The sequence below is a fragment of the Anomaloglossus baeobatrachus genome, chromosome 2 (assembly GCF_048569485.1).
Source record: "Anomaloglossus baeobatrachus isolate aAnoBae1 chromosome 2, aAnoBae1.hap1, whole genome shotgun sequence".
Taxonomy (NCBI): domain Eukaryota; kingdom Metazoa; phylum Chordata; class Amphibia; order Anura; family Aromobatidae; genus Anomaloglossus; species Anomaloglossus baeobatrachus.
This window is the reverse complement of record NC_134354.1, coordinates 295683765-295700456: the sequence shown is the minus strand read 5'-3', so window position 1 is coordinate 295700456 and position 16692 is coordinate 295683765.

The window sequence follows — 16692 nt, the reverse complement described above, 5'->3', positions numbered from 1 at the left end:
TCTGGACTGCTTGACCGTGTGCATGGCATTATGAAGTCTGAAGACTACCAACAAATTTTGCAGCATAATGTAGGGCCCAGTGTGAGAAAGGTAGGTCTTCCTCAGAGGTCATGGGTCTTCCAGCAGGACAATGACCCAAAACACACTTCAAAAAGCACTAGAAAATGGTTTAATAGAAAGCACAGGAGACTACTAAAGTGGCCAGCAATGAGTCCAGACCTGAATCCCATAGAACACCTGTGGAGAGATCTCAAAATGGCAGTTTGGAGAATGCACCCTTCAAATCTCAGGGACCTGGAACAGTTTGCCAAAGAAGAATGGTCTAAAATTCCAGCAGAGCATTGTAAGAAACTCATTGATGGTTACCGAAAGCGGTTGTTCGCAGTTATTTTGGCTAAAGGTTGTGCAACCAAGTATTAGGCTAAGGGTGCCAATATTTTTGTCTGGCCCATTTTTGGAGTTTTGTGTGAAATGATCAATGATTTGATTTTTGTTTCATTCTCTTTTGTGTTTCTTCATTGCAAGCAAAATAAATAAAGATAATAATACCAAAGAATTTGTGATTGCAATAATTTTCAAGAAGAAACTGAGTATTATCTGACAGAATTGCAGGGGTGCCAATACTTTTGGCTAGCACTTTATATTGTGGGTATGTATGTTGATCATGTAGCATATACTGTGGGTATGTATGTTAATTTTGTAGCACATCGTATGGGTATACAGTGCCTACAAGTAGTATTCAACCCCCTGCAGATTTAGCAGGTTTACACATTCGGAATTAACTTGGCATTGTGACATTTGGACTGTAGATCAGCCTGGAAGTGTGAAATGCACTGCAGCAAAAAAAGAATGTTATTTCTTTTTTTATTTTTTTTTTAAATTGTGAAAAGTTTATTCAGAGGGTCATTTATTATTCAACCCCTCAAACCACAAGAATTCTGTTTGGTTCCCCTAAAGTATTAAGAAGTATTTCAGGCACAAAGAACAATGAGTTTCACATGTTTGGATTAATTATCTCTTTTTCCAGCCTTTTCTGACTAATTAAGACCCTTCCCAAACTTGTGAACAGCACTCATACTTGGTCAACATGGGAAAGACAAAGAAGCATTCCAAGGCCATCAGAGACAAGATCGTGGAGGGTCACAAGGCTGGCAAGGGGTACAAAACCCTTTCCAAGGAGTTGGGCCTATCTGTCCTGTCTCCACTGTTGGGAGCATCATCCGGAAGTGGAAGGCTTATGGAACTACTGTTAGCCTTCCACGGCCTGGACAGCCTTTGAAAGTTTCCACCAGTGCCGAGGCCAGGCTTGTCCGAAGAGTTGAGGCTAACCAAAGGACAACAAGGAAGGAGCTCCGGGAAGATCTCATGGCAGTGGGGACATTGGTTTCAGTCAATACCATAAGTAACGTACTCCACCGCAATGGTCTCCATTCCAGACGAGCCCGTAAGGTATCTTTACTTTCAAAGCGAAAAAATCAAGGTGTTGCAGTGGCCTAGTCAGTCTCCTGACCTTAACCCAATTGAAAACTTGTGGAAGGAGCTCAAGATTAAAGTCCACATGAGACACCCAAAGAACCTAGATAACTTGGAGAAGATCTGCATGGAGGAGTGGGCCAAGATAACTCCAGAGACCTGTGCCGGCCTGATCAGGTCTTATAAAAGACAATTATTAGCTGTAATTGCAAACAATAGTTATTCCACAAAATATTAAACCTAGGGGTTGAATAATAATTGACCCACACTTTTATGTTGAAAATTTATTAAAATTTAACTGAGCAACATAACTTGTTCGTTTGTAAGATTTATGCATCTGTTAATAAATCCTGCTCTTATTTGAAGTTTGCAGGCTCTAACTTATTTGCATCTTATCAAACCTGCTAAATCTGCAAGACTACTTGTAGGCACTGTATATATATTGATCATGTAACATATAGTGTAGCTATATAGGTTGATCTTATAGCAGATAGTGTGGGTATATATGTTGATCATGTAGCATACAGTGTGGGTATATATATTGATCATGTAGCATATAGTGTGTATACATGTTGATCATGTAGCATATAGTGTGGGAATATATTGATCATGTAGCATATAGTGTGTATACATGTTGATCATATAGCATATAGTGTGGGTATATATGTTGATCAGGTAGCATATAGTGTTTGGTATATATCAGCAAAAACATTAGTACATGCCCTCATCATCTCCCACCTCGACTACTGCAACCTCCTGCTCTCTGGCCTCCTGTTACGTCACCACCGGAGTCCGCTCCAGCATCTTCTGCTCCGATCGCCAGGCGACGCCGTGTTCCTGCCGTGGATGGTGCTGGTGATGGGAGAGGAGTCAATGCCAGCGGCACCGGTGGGCGCAGGCTCCGATCATCCATTGGGCTTGGTTATCTTGGGATCTGCAGTACACTGGTTGACTGTGGGTGGCGTGTGTCTTCCAGATGAAATTGCCAGTATTCAGCTACAGCCAATGGGAAGACACCATACCCTTTTTTGTTCCCCTCCTGTCTGCTGACCTCTGCCAGAGATAGTTCTGATTTCCTGGCTCCTGGTCCGCCCTATTATGTTTTGTGATTCCTGTGTGCTGACTTCTGCGTGTTTTATGACTACACTTCTACATGCTGTTTTTGTACCTCGCTGCCCGATCCGGATTTGACCTCTGCTACGTTTTCTGATTACGTCCTTGCCTGCTGATTCTGTCCCTGTTCTGCTATTCCTGGTTTGACCCTGCCTGATAACTACGCTCATCGGACTGCAGCCTTCCACAGGTAGTGATCTCCAGGGCCCTGTGTAATTCCAAATCCCTGTATAGGGGTTAAAGGGTTTCAGGGTTCTGGGGGTCCTGCTTGGTGAGTGGCTTCCCTCTAGCCTGTCCATTACATCCCATCTGAGTCTGTTGATCCAGGTAGGCGTTACACTTCCTTTCCAACACTCTTTCACCACTCCAAACTATCCTGAACTCTGCAGTCCGCTTAATTCACCTCTCCCCTCGCTATTCCCCAGCCTCACCACTCTGCCAATTCCTTCACTGGCTTCCCATTGACCAAAGACTCCAGTTCAAAACATTACCAAGACCTACAAAGCCATCCACAACATGTCTCCTCCTTAGATCTGTGACCTAGTCTTTCGGTACCTACCTGCACGCAACCTCAGATCCTCACAAGATCTCGTTCTCTACTCCTCTCTTATCTCCTCTTCCCACAATCGCATACAAGATTTCTCCTGTGTGTCCCCCATACTCTGGAACACTGTATCCCAGCAAATCAGACTCTCTCCTACGGTGAAAAGCTTCAAGAGGAACCTGAAGACCCACCTCTTCCGATAAGCCTACAATAACCCTAAGTCCAGTACACCACTGCGCAATCGGCTCTGTCCTCACCTGTGGCACCCTCACCCATTCCCTGTAGACTGTGAGCCCTTGTGGGCAGGGTCCTCTCTCCTCCTGTACCAGTCTGTTTTGTACTATTAATGATTGTTGTACTAGTTTTTATGTACAGTATACCCTACTTCACTTGTAAAGTACCATGGAATTAATGGCGCTATAATAATAAATGATAATAATATAATATAAGTTGATCAGGTAGCATATACTGTGGGTATGTACAGTCCAGACCAAACGTTTGGACACACCTTCTCATTCAAAGAGTTTTCTTTATTTTCAGGACTCTGAAAATCGAAGATTCACATTGAGGACATCAAAACTATGAATGAAAACATGTGGAATGAAATACTTAAAAAAGTGTGAAACAACTGAAAATATGTCTTATATTCTAGGTTCTTCAAAGTAGCCACCTTTTGCGTTGATTACTGCTTTGCACACTCTTAGCATTCTCTTGATGAGCTTCAAGAGGTAGTCACCGGAAATGGTTTTCCAACAGTCTTGAAGGAGTTCCCTGAAATGCTTAGCACTTGTTGGCCCTTTTGCCTTCACTCTGCAGTCCAGCTCACCCCAAACCATCTCGATCGGGTTCAGGTCTGGTGACTGTGGAGGCCAGGTCATCTGGGGTAGCATCCCATCACTCTCCTTCTTAGTCAAATAGCCATTACACAGCCTGGAGGTGTGTTTGGGGTCATTGTCCTGTTGAAAAATAAATGATGGTCCAACTAAGTGCAAACCGGATGGAATAGCACGCCGCTGCAAGATGCTGTGGTAGCCATGTTGGTTCAGTATGCCTTCAATTTTGAATAAATCCCTAACAGTGTCCCCAGCAAAGCACCGCCACACCATCACACCTCCTCCACCATGCTTCTCGGTGGGAACCAGGCATGTAGAGTCCATCTGTTCACCTTTTCTACAAAGACACGGTGGTTGGATCCAAAGATCTCAAATTTGGACTCATCAGACCAAAGTACAGATTTCCACTGGTCTAATGTCCATTCACTGTGTTCTTTACCCCAAACAAGTCTCTTCTGCTTGTTGCCTGTCCTTAGCAGTGGTTTCCCAGCAGCTATATTACCATGAAGGCCTGCTGCACAAAGTCTCCTCTTAATAGTTGTTCTAGAGATGAGAAGGTGTGTCCAAATGTTTGTTCTGTACTGTATGTTGATCCTGTAGAAAATATTGACATGAACTTTTATTATTGACCAAATACTCATTTTCTACCATAATTTGGAAAAAAAAATCTTGCCAAATCAGGCAAGATGATTTTCTGGATTTGTTTTCTCAGTTTGTCTCCCATAGTTGTGGTCTACCTATGATGTCAATTACAGGCCTCTCTCATCTTTTTAAGTGGGAGAACGTGCATAATTGGTGGCTGACTAAATACTTTTTTCCCCACTGTATATGTTGATAATGTAGCACATAGTGTGGGCATGTATATTGATCATGTAGCATATAGTGTGGGTCTGTATGTTGATCATGTAGCATATACTGTAGTTTGGGTATGTATGTTGATCTTATAGAATATAGTGTGTGTGTATATATGTTGATCATGTAGCATATAGTGAAGGTATGTATGTTGATCATGTAGCATATAGTGTGGGTATATCTATTGATCATGTAGCATATAGTTTGGGTATGTATGTTGGTTATGTAGCATATAGTATGGGTATATAGGGGGGCGTGGTCTGGCCATGGAGGAGAGAAGACACGGGTAACACCGCTCCTGTGCTGAAGTCGGCCCCAGGTTCACAAAACCGCACAGTACACAGCCAGAAACACCCTCAATGTCGGCCAAACGGAGGGGGAACAAAAGCAGACGAGCTTCAGACCTCCCGGTGCCCTGCAGTCCTGGAATCACGCGATTTTTGAGAAGCGCGTCCGGCCCAAGGCAGCAGCAAACTTACTCTAAGATGGCGGCGGCAGCTTCCCCTGCAAATCTTCCAGCGTGGAGGGACAAAGCGGGTGCAGAGCAGGACACCGGTGCTCACAGCGCTGAACATGCAGCAGCGTTCCCACTACCCTCCAGATCAGAGCAGGAGCAAGGAAGAGGAGAGTCGCTTCAGACTGACCAGCACACAGATGACTCAGGCAAGATGGCAGCAGGGAGGCAGGAGGGAACGGAGCCACGAGGCATGAAACAGCCGGAGGTAGGGGGAAAGCAGCGATGCTCCAGCGGGGGGGAGGTGAACACAGGCAGGGGTCCTCAGGGTCCAACCGCAGTGGAGGCTGACATAGCCAGCATACCACGGACCGATCCCAGGCATATATCCTCGGGCCTGCAAGGGAACACAGGAGGACAGGCACCAGGAGCTGTGACCATATCACACAGCTCAGATAATGAGAGACACTGCTGCCCTCCTGAAAATAATATCACTTGGAGTATACAGCAGGAGAATGGTGATAAGACCCTCTTGGCCCCAGATGCTGATATGAATACCACCACCCCCACTATGTCAAATGAACAGAATATAATAACATCCATAATATCTCTGCCACCCTCCCCTGAAAGAGGACTGCTCCCTCATTTACTCAGGCCCACTGCTGCCACCAGTTTAACAGGAGAAGCATCACAAAGTGGTTCTCAACAAGATGATGGAGCCTGGGAGGATTTAAAGGCACGGATACGGACCATCCCTACCAGGGAGGAGATGGAGAATTATATTACAAGAATGGAAGCCACATACAAGGCGGAATCATCCGCGATAAGAGGAGACATGCAACAATTGACAGAAAGAGTGGAGAAATCTGAACACCGCACAGAAACGGTTTCACAACAAATCACCACGCAGGAGCAGGCGCTATCTGAACAGGCCTCACAAATTGAATACCTGACAGATCTACTTGACGATTTAGAAAATAGAGGAAGGCGTAACAATATCAGAATAAGGGGTATCCCTGAATCGGTGAGCCCACAGGACCTAGACGGAACACTGCGCCATCTGTTCAACTCGATATTAGATCTCCCTCCAGATGCTAAATTAGAATTGGACAGAGCTCACAGGGCGCTAGGCCCAAAACCAACACAAGGTGCTAACCCAAGAGATGTCATATGCAAAGTCCATAAATATAAAAAAAAGAAGATATTTTAATTAAAGCACGTCAGAAGGGCCAAATTATACTCAGAGGCACTCCTATTCTGCTCTTGCAAGATCTCTCTCGCCATACTCTACAAAAACGAAGAGCATTGAAACCTCTTCTTGATGTCTTAAAACAAGAAAATCTTCTCTACTCATGGGGATTCCCCTTCAGACTACAGGTACGCCAGGCAGGCTCCCTACGAGTACTCCGTAACCTAGATGATCTTCCGGAATTCTGCTTGGCTCTACAGATTCCTTTGATCCACATCCCTCCAGCGGACTGGCCTAGGGTACACAGAAGGGGGGAGAGTTTATCTGCCCCGATGCTTTCGCTCCCACAACGATCTCGTGTCCAGAGAAACAGAGATACCTCCTAAAGGGGAGGAACCAGAAGACCTAACGCCTCATCTACACCCTAGAATTGAACTACACCACTTTGAAACCCGCTGAGTTTCCTCTGAGGAACTTTCCATACAGTAAGATCCGGAGGAGGGTCTTCTTATGGGCTTCCCTTGCTCCTCACTTCTGTGGACAAGCTTCTGATCACTTGCATTGAGCGACGGATTATCGATATGATGGTGGTATCTACATGATTCCTACACTTCCTTTTGGCTTACGTAATATGTTTTTGTAAAATGTTACCATACACGTATATGAGTATTATCAGAGCAGGCCGTTTGGCCTGATATTTCATGTTTCATGTTTATGTCTATGTTTATGCCTTTGCTTACTTCCTGGTTGTGGATGTTCCTGGGTGACCGGTTGAAGATTAAGGGTCACCGTATTAAGCACTTGAACCTGGGGCTGGTTCGGCAGGGAACTAATCCCTAGTGGAAAGACAGTCCCCCCTTTTGGGTCTCTACTCACTGCGGGCAGGAGTAGAAATTAGTGACCCCCCATTCTTGATTTCTTGACTTATATTCAAACATCCTTAATATATCTCATATTCTCTATTCCCTACATTTCTTCTCTTCCCCCATACCGACCCATCCGTTGAGTACTATACTTAGATATACACATATATCTTCACACATTCTGCTCTTCCTCTTCACTCCCTCTCCTTTCTTTTCCTCTTCTCCCCCCCCCTTTTTTTTTCTTTTCTTCTCTCTTCTCCTCTTCTCTTCTTTTCTCGCTTCCCCATATTGCCAGTCCTACTTTCCTACTTTCCTACTTACATACCTGAACTCAACCCTCTAGACTTCTCCCCCTTTCCATTTCCTGGCGTCTTACACATACCTTTGCCAACAATTGACTCCCCTCCTTAGACCTCTGAGGTCCCCAGAGCAACATGACTACACTTAACTGCTGTTCAATTAACATACGAGGCTTCAACACCCCTCAAAAGCGTTCACAGGTCCTGTACTCTATGCATAAGAAACAAGTTCACGTCCTTATGTTACAGGAAACACATTTGAAAAAAGATCATGTACCCACATTTCGAGACAGATTTTTCCCTGTGTGGTTTCATAGTACCAACCCCGAATCCAGATCAAAAGGGGTCTCGATTGCACTTCATAAACAACTGGTACACACTATAGTAGACTCAAACATTGACGAACAGGGTCGATATATTTTCCTTAAATTGAAAATAGCAAACTCGCTGTTCACACTGGCAAACTGGTACCTTCCCAACACTAATCATATCTCTCATTGCAGAACCCTTTTAGCATTACTCGCTGATTTTGCAGAAGGGACAACAGTAATCGGAGGTGACTTCAAATTCACAATGAACTCGGCCTTGGACTCCTCATCTGGACGGAACACCACTCGTATCAGAGAGTTTCGTGCCTTGAATCGGACCCTTCATGCCCTCCGGCTGATCGATGTGTGGAGAACTCTAAACCCTCAAGGTAGAGACTATACATATTATTCCCCACCACACAATACATACAGTAGAATAGACCTCTTCTTGGTGAGCCATGGGGTCTTGGCTTGGAACCCAAAGGCAGACATAGGGGAAATTCTCTGGTCCGATCACGCCCCAATTTACGTATCCCTTCAGGTCCCAACCTTTCCCCAACGCTCGTGTACATGGCGACTGAACAACAATCTACTTAAGGACACTCTTTGCCTAGAAGAATTGAAAACCTCAATTGACTCCTTTACACAAATACATAGCTCTGATCCGACTTCTTTGCCTACCCAATGGGAAGCATTGAAATGTGTCCTTCGTGGAGTACTAATCAAACATGGCTCAAGGATTAAAAGGGAAAAGACGAAGGAGGTAGAGGAGTTGCTGACACAAATCCACGAGCTAGAAAATTTGCATAAATTAACACGCACTTCAACGGTCCTGGCCGAACTGGTTCTTAAGAGGGTTACGCTTAGATACCTACTGGATCAGAAATACTCCCGACACAGAGAGAGATTCCGAGGTTATTATTATACATCCACCGATAAATGTGGCCGCCCCCTAGCACGACTCTTACACCCCCGGGCCAACACCTCTTATATTCCATGTATTACCACTAGAGGCAATAAAAAATCTCATGACTCGACAGTAATACTGGAAACCTTCCGGTCTTATTACGAAGACCTTTATAATATCAAAGGGCAGTACTCGGAACTACAGCCAGCGGCTCTGATAGGAAAAATTGAGAGATATATGCGGGAGACGGCCCTACCCCCCTTAGATAACCTCGCTGTAGAGGCACTAGAGGGAGATTTCTTGGAATCTGACATCTGTAATGCAATTCAAAACACACCCTCAGGAAAGTCTCCAGGCCCAGACGGGTTTACCCCGGCCTTTTATAAAATACTCAAAGACCAATTAGCACCGATTATGACCAAAACGTTCAACTCAATCGATGGAGAGTCACGGTTAACACCACAATCCTTAGAGGCCCACATTAGCGTGATCCCCAAACCAGGGAAGGATCCATCTCTAGCTTCAAACTATAGACCCATATCTATATTGAATATAGACCTTAAACTTTATTCCAAGTTATTAGCCGACAAGCTGGCACCACTCCTGCCCTCCGTTATTAACTTGGACCAAGTAGGGTTCATTAAAGGTCGGGAGGCAAGAGATAATACGATCAAAACTCTATCCCTTATCGCTAGGGCCAAGAAAAAATCAATCCCATTGGGTCTTCTGAGTATTGATGCAGAGAAGGCCTTCGACAGGGTCCATTGGAGCTTTCTGAAGGCAGCTCTGGAGCAATTGGGTTTGGGACCCCGGTTCTTACAGAAAATTAATGCTCTGTATGATAATCCATCAGCCAGGGTTAGAATTAACGGGACATTATCTTCTTCCATTGCGGTGAGAAATGGGACTAGACAGGGTTGCCCCTTGTCCCCTCTCTTATACGTGGTGGTCATGGAACACTTAGCTAACGCACTTAGGGGAAACATAAACATTAAGGGGCTTCAGGTCGGTGATAAACACCATAAAATTGCATTGTACGCAGATGACCTGTTAGTATATGTCTCCCAACCCCATATTACGTGCCCAGCCATAATGAAAGAGTTCGAAAGATTCAGCCTCCTTAGTAACTTTAAAGTTAACCTCACAAAGTCCGAAGCCTTAAATATCTCACTGTCACAGGATGACGTTACAAGGGCAAGGGACAACTTCCCATTTAAATGGCGACCTTCCACCATCAAATACTTGGGCATCCACATACCGACAGACATCTCGAAGCTCTACACGCTCAATTACCTACCACTGCTGGAGAGTACAATCAAAAACTTTAAATCTTACGGGGGTCTAAAATTATCATGGATGGGTAGAATGAATGTGGTGAAAATGGACATCCTGCCACGTTTTTTATATTATTTTCAGACTATCCCCATTTCCCCCCCCCTCCAGCTTCTTTCGTAGTCTTCAATCAGCCATCATTCGTTTCGTGTGGGGTAGGCTGAAGCCTAGAATTAATCTCCGCACCCTGACCCTCCCTAGGGCGCTTGGTGGGGCTGGTCTCCCCAATTTTAGGGGCTACATGCATGCTGCGGCCATGTCCCGCTTAGTGGACTGGCATTTCAACAAGGTCTCCAAGCAGTGGATACAGGTGGAGCAGGAGGGACTGGAGATACCACTTAGACACCTTCCATGGCTGCCCATCACTGACCTCTCTGAGGTGGGTTCGTACTCAGACTTCACCAAAGATACTCTTAGGGTTTGGCATACAATATGCAATAAGATATCCCCTACACAACATATCGGTCCTCTCACACCTTTATTCTCCACTCCATCGTTCCGCCCAGGATATCAACAAAGAAGCTTTCTCGGCTGGAGAGCAGAGGAGGACACCCAGTTGGGGAACATCCTGATCGATGGCAAATTACCGACCCTCCAATTTTTTCAAGCTCAGCATCTGGGCGGGGGAAAGAAGTGGTTGGAATTTTTCCAGCTGCAGGCCTTTGTATCTGCGCTGGGGTCCAGTGACCGAGTTCGAGACACATGTAAGCCATTGAAGAACTGTTTACGAAAAAAGATCAGCCTGAACGCCCGGTTTCTCAGCTGTACAGCATTCTCAATGAAATTGGGACTTCAGGCAAACGAGGCTACCAGTTGGCTTGGGAAAGTGAGCTGAAACAACATATCTCACCAGCTGAATGGGAAAAATGCTTTTTATTCACACATAAATTATCAGCTACGTGCGCCACACAGGAAAAAAAATTTAAAATCTTAACGAGATGGTACCAATTTCCAGCTAAGCTTCATTCAATATTCCCTACGGTGTCGGCGATGTGTTGGAGATGTGGACGGGAGGTTGGCACGATGACACACATTTGGTGGGAATGTGAAGGAATACAGCAGTTCTGGCAAAAAGTACTCACGAACTACCATCTCATATCTGGGAAAACAGTTGAGAACTGTCCCAAGATAACACTCCTCTCCGTCTTACCTCACTCTATCACATATCATAAGCGAGATATTCTGCGGTTCTGCCTTGCGGCGGCACGCTCCACCATTCCTAGATACTGGAAAACTTCCACAATCCCTCCTATTTCCGAGTGGTACATGGAGATGGCAAATATTTGTAGGATGGAGGAGCTTGCAGCCGAGGGCGCGGACACCAGAGATAAATTTTACAGGACCTGGAACGATTGGATAATGTTTAGGGATTCACCTGACTTCCATAAATTGTTTTGAAAAAGTAGACCTCAGAGGAACCCCCTCCCCCCCCTTCCTCCCCCTCTCCATCTCCCCATCTCTTCCCCACTTTCCCCTACTCTCCTCTTGCTTTCCCCTCCATATCTTTTTCCTTTCTTATACCTACAAACTCTTTATGCCTATGGTATTTTCTGCTGATCTTATATTGGAATAATGAGAAATATATATTTTTTTATATATATATTTTTTTATTTCAATCACAATTTTAATGGGTCCGGTTAGCAAGTTTTTACCATTTTACCATTGAGCAAGGGAATACTAAAGTATTAACTTACTATGCTTGCTTGATCCCCACTTCTAAATGTGGCATTTCTACTTCAGAGCTTGCCCTTCTTAATACTAGCAGTCTGAACAACGTCACAATCTTTAAATTTTGAAGTTTTGAATAAGAATACGTTCTTTGCATATAATTTCTGAATTTTAATTTTGGTACTGCAAATTCACGAACTTGTTGTTCATTGTTCATTACACATGTTTCAATGGTTTTGAAAATGCCTAAGAATTGATATGCTGCTTGTACGTGACACCGGCAGGTTGCTCTCTGCAGGCTGCTTTCTTTACATAACTTGTTATATGACACTATTTTGGTATTTTGTAATTCTGCTAATTTCTAATAAAAATAGATTGAACATAGTATGGGTATATATGTAGATCATGTAGCATATATTGTGGGTATATACTGTATGTTGATCTAGTACAGGGGTCTCAAACTCGGCTGGGTGTATGGGCCGAACAGAGAAAAAAAAAATAATTTGGGGGGCTGCATTGTTTGCAAGACAAGTGACATTTTTTTATTGGTACCAGATTTTTTTTTTTTACACACCTTTGGATCACTGTTTTTGAACATTTTTCACTTGTTTATTATAACAAATGAGAATGTTTTATGTTTAAATATTAAAAAAACAATAAAAGAAGCAAAAACATTTTTGATGGTAAAAAAATAATTCATGCCTTATTTTGATTTTTTTTTTACATTTTATCCCTTTCTTCTAATTAATAGTTTTACAATTAGCATCATATAGTAATTTTGGCCAACATCATTTAAAAATGTTACCCATCCTGTTGTAATGTGCCCATCCTTGTCCCCTTGTAGTAATGTGCCCATCTTTCTCTTCTTATAGTAATGTACCCATCCTGGTCCCCATCCTGTAGTAATGAGCCCATCCTTGTCCCCATCCATAATGTCCTCATCCAATAGTAATGTGCCCATCCTTGTCCCCATCCTATAGTAACGCCCCCATCCTATACTAAAGTGCCCATCCTTGTCACCGTCTTGTAGTAATGTGCCCATTCTTGTCCCCATCCTGTAGTAATGTGCCCATCCTTGTCCCCATCCTGTAGTAATGTGCCCATCCTTGTCCCCAACCTACAGTAATGTCCCCATTCTATAGTAATGTGCCCATCAAATAGTAATGTCCCCAGCCTTATCCCCATCCTGTAGTAATGTGCCCATCCTTGTCCCCATCCTATAGTAATGTCCTCAGCCTTGTGTCTATCATGTAATAATGTGCTCATCCTTGTCCCTATCCTGTAGTAATTTGCCCATCCTATAATAATGTCCCCATCCTATAGTAATGTCACCATTCTATAGTAATGTGCCCATCCTTCTCCCAATCCTACAGTAATGTCACCATCTTATAGTAATGTGCCTATCCTTGTCCGCATCCTAAAGTAATGTCCCCATCTTATAATCATGTTCCCAGCCTTGTCCCTATCATGTAGTAATGTGCTCATCCTTGTCCCCATTCTGTAGTAATTTGCCCATCCTATAGTAATGTCCCCATCCTATAGTAATGTCCCCATCCTATAGTAATGCGCCTATCCTTGTCCCTATCCTAAAGTAATATCCCCATCCTATAGTAATGTGCCCATCCATGTCCCCATCCTATAATAATATGCCCATCCTTGTCCCCATCTTGAAGTAATGTACCCATCCTTGTCCCATCCTATAGTAATGTCCCCATCCTATAGTAAAGTCCCCATCCTATAGTAATGTGCCAAACCTATAGTAATGTCCCCACCCTATAGTAATGTACCCATCCTATTGTAATGTCCATATCCTATAATAATGTGCCCATTCTTGTCCCCATCCTAAAGTAATGTGCCCATCCTGTAGTAATGTGTCCTATCATTTTCCCCTTTTACTAATCTGCCCATGCAGGTCCTCTTTTTGTAGTAATGTACCCTTTCCTTGTCCTATTCTTCTTCGTCTAGTAATGTCCCATCCTGGTCCGCTATTGTTTTTCACATACACAACAAAAACACCCTTCCAAAAACATTCCCTCGGCTGCCTCTTCTCGGCTTCTTGCGGCCCGCATGCCCGTACCCCTGTTGACTATCGCGGCCAGTGCACGGGCTGCAGACACTGTCAATGCTTTATTTCAGATGAACGTTTTGCCGGCGTTGGGCACTCAGAGTTAAGCTCTCTCTGCACAACTTTTCCAATGCAGCCGTCCACCAATCAGAGGTAAGCAGCTGAGGTCATACATGTCAGCTGCCTGCCTCTGATTAGATGGCAGCTTGACTCTGTGCGCACAACGCCGGTAAACTGTTCATATGAAATAAAGCGCTGATAGTGGCTGCGGCCCGTGCACCGGCTGAGATAGTCAATGGGGGCAGGGCCTGTGGGCCGCAAGAATTAGCCTGAAAACCTTTGATCTAGTAGCATATACTGTAGGTATGTATGTTGATCATGTAGCATATATTGTGGGTATGTATGTTGATTATGTAGCATATAGTGTGGGTATATAAATTGATCATGTAAAATATAGTGTGTGTATGTATGTTGATCATGTAGCATATAGTGTGGGTATATATGTTGATCATGTAGCATACAGTGTGTGTGTGTATATATGCTCATTATTTAGCATATAGTGTGGGTATGACGCACCCCAGGGCTGTGAGATACTCACTCCCGGGCCTTGTATTCACTGGGACGTATCATGGGTGGCCGTTGCCCGGTTTCGTGACTCTGGGGTCGCTTAAAAAGGCGATTATACAAGGGAAAAATAAAAATAAAGTGTTTTTCGTGATGCCACTTGCGGTATGCGGCTACATGGGGGAAGCCGCCGCTGCAAAGTCTCGTACTGCTGCGGGGATGGTGGTATTAGGCAGCTTAGGTGTGATGGCCCTCCGCAAGTAGAGCTAGGCCCCAGGGAAGGGTGATGGTGGTAGTAGTATATTGATGCAGATGTGTAGGAAGAATTCAGACAACAAAGAGTCTGCGGTTTAACTTGTGCTCTACTCACAGGTTTGGAGTGGCTGCCACCCAGCTGGTGCTGTTCTCTACCAATCCGGTATTCCCTTTGTTCCAGTGCCAGTGTAGTGAAGCTTTACTTCCATACAGCCATCTGTAGTTGGTGGGTCCCCGTGGCCTGGAGCGTTTTGGGGTCCCCTCCTGTTGTCACAGTCCTGGCCCGTATGGCAGGCAGCTTGAACCTCTCTTGGGTCGGACCTCTGTCCCCGTTCCCAGGTTCCCTCTTTGCTACTGTGCCCCGAACACTAACGTCGGCAAGATCCTTGCTGGTCCCCTCACCGGGCACATTTTTATCAGGCGAGACTGAAGCGTCTTCCTGAACTAGGGCTCTGTACCCCACCAGTGCTCGGTCCAGTGAGTACTCGCACTGTACTCTCCCTGGCAACCTTACTCCTTTTACTCAATCAGTCACTTTACACTCTCCGTCTGTGTACTGACTTCTGACTTGACGTCTTACTGACTTTACGTCTAACTGATTTCACGTCTAACTGACTTCTGTCTGATAAGATGTTTATCTCCCATCACTTCACTGACTAGCCCCTCCTCCTCCCAGGTTTCTGACTAGTGGATTGGATGAGTCCCAACCAATAGGTGGCCATCCATCAGTTCCGTCTTTAGCCTGTTACCCAGTCTGGGGAAAAGGGTGTGGATTTGTGTGTGTGTTGTGGTGTTTACCGGCACTGATCTTCCAGGAATCCGGGGTTAGATGTAGTACCCTGTGGCACCTGATACCACAGGTATATATGTTGATCATGTAGGATATAGTTCAGTAGTTCAGGTATGTACTGTATGTTGATCATGTAGCACATCTGTGCCCCTCTACATTGCTTTTATATCAAAGATGTGCAGTGCACCTTCGCTTTTTCTTGTAGTATGTGTTGGGGATGCTGTTCAACTTTTTCCACCCTTCCAAGAAAAAATTTAATTAGGAGGTAAGCCTGGGTCCTATTTTTTCCACAGTTCACATGTCTTTACCATTCAAAATTTATGCACACCTTGAAGTTGTTGGATGGCTTTTCATTTCTTGATAAAAATGTTAACTAAGTACAGGTAAACAAATAGTGGTGTTCATGTATTCATTAACTGCAGTGTGCTGACATGTAATATAGGTATTTAAATAAAAAATAAGTCCAATTGCAACTTTCACCTTGGCTGCTAAGCTTTTTACTAGCCTGACACTTCTCTGCAGAGATCACATTGCAAACGTCATCTCATTATCATCACAGGCAGAGCTATGAAAGGTCACACCTAGAAAGATGTAACACAGGATCACTTTATCTACAACAGGTGATGGTCATAGCACATACCCGCCTCTCCGCAGAAACACCTCTCCATAGATCACAGCATGCCAAACACCTCTCCCATAGAAGTCAAGGAGCATCTCAAACTATTGTGCCCTATGTCTAAAGGATATTTATAAACGTTGTTACCAGGAGGGCAGATAGAATGTTTACTAATATCATCATGTACAATAATGTGTTAAAATCTGGTTTTATTTCTAAGATAATATAGAGATGAATGAATCGATTTGATGTAAATCGAATGCATGTCAAAGTTTAGCAGAATTATTGGACTTCTAAATTCACACAATTTGCTTACATCACCAAAAATACACTCATCTATTTTATACACTGCAGAAGATTGCTTAGGCCAAGGAAGACTCACATGACATCGGGTGGGATTGGGCAGGCTTCTCAACAATTCCTTGGAGCTCTCTTGGGGATTGGAATACATGGCCAATTCATTCACTTCAAATCTAATTTTGGAGTTTGTGAAAGCCCCCACAAAAAACCACACAAACTCACAAACTCCATGCAGAAGTTGCCCTTGGGGGATTTGAACCCGGTACA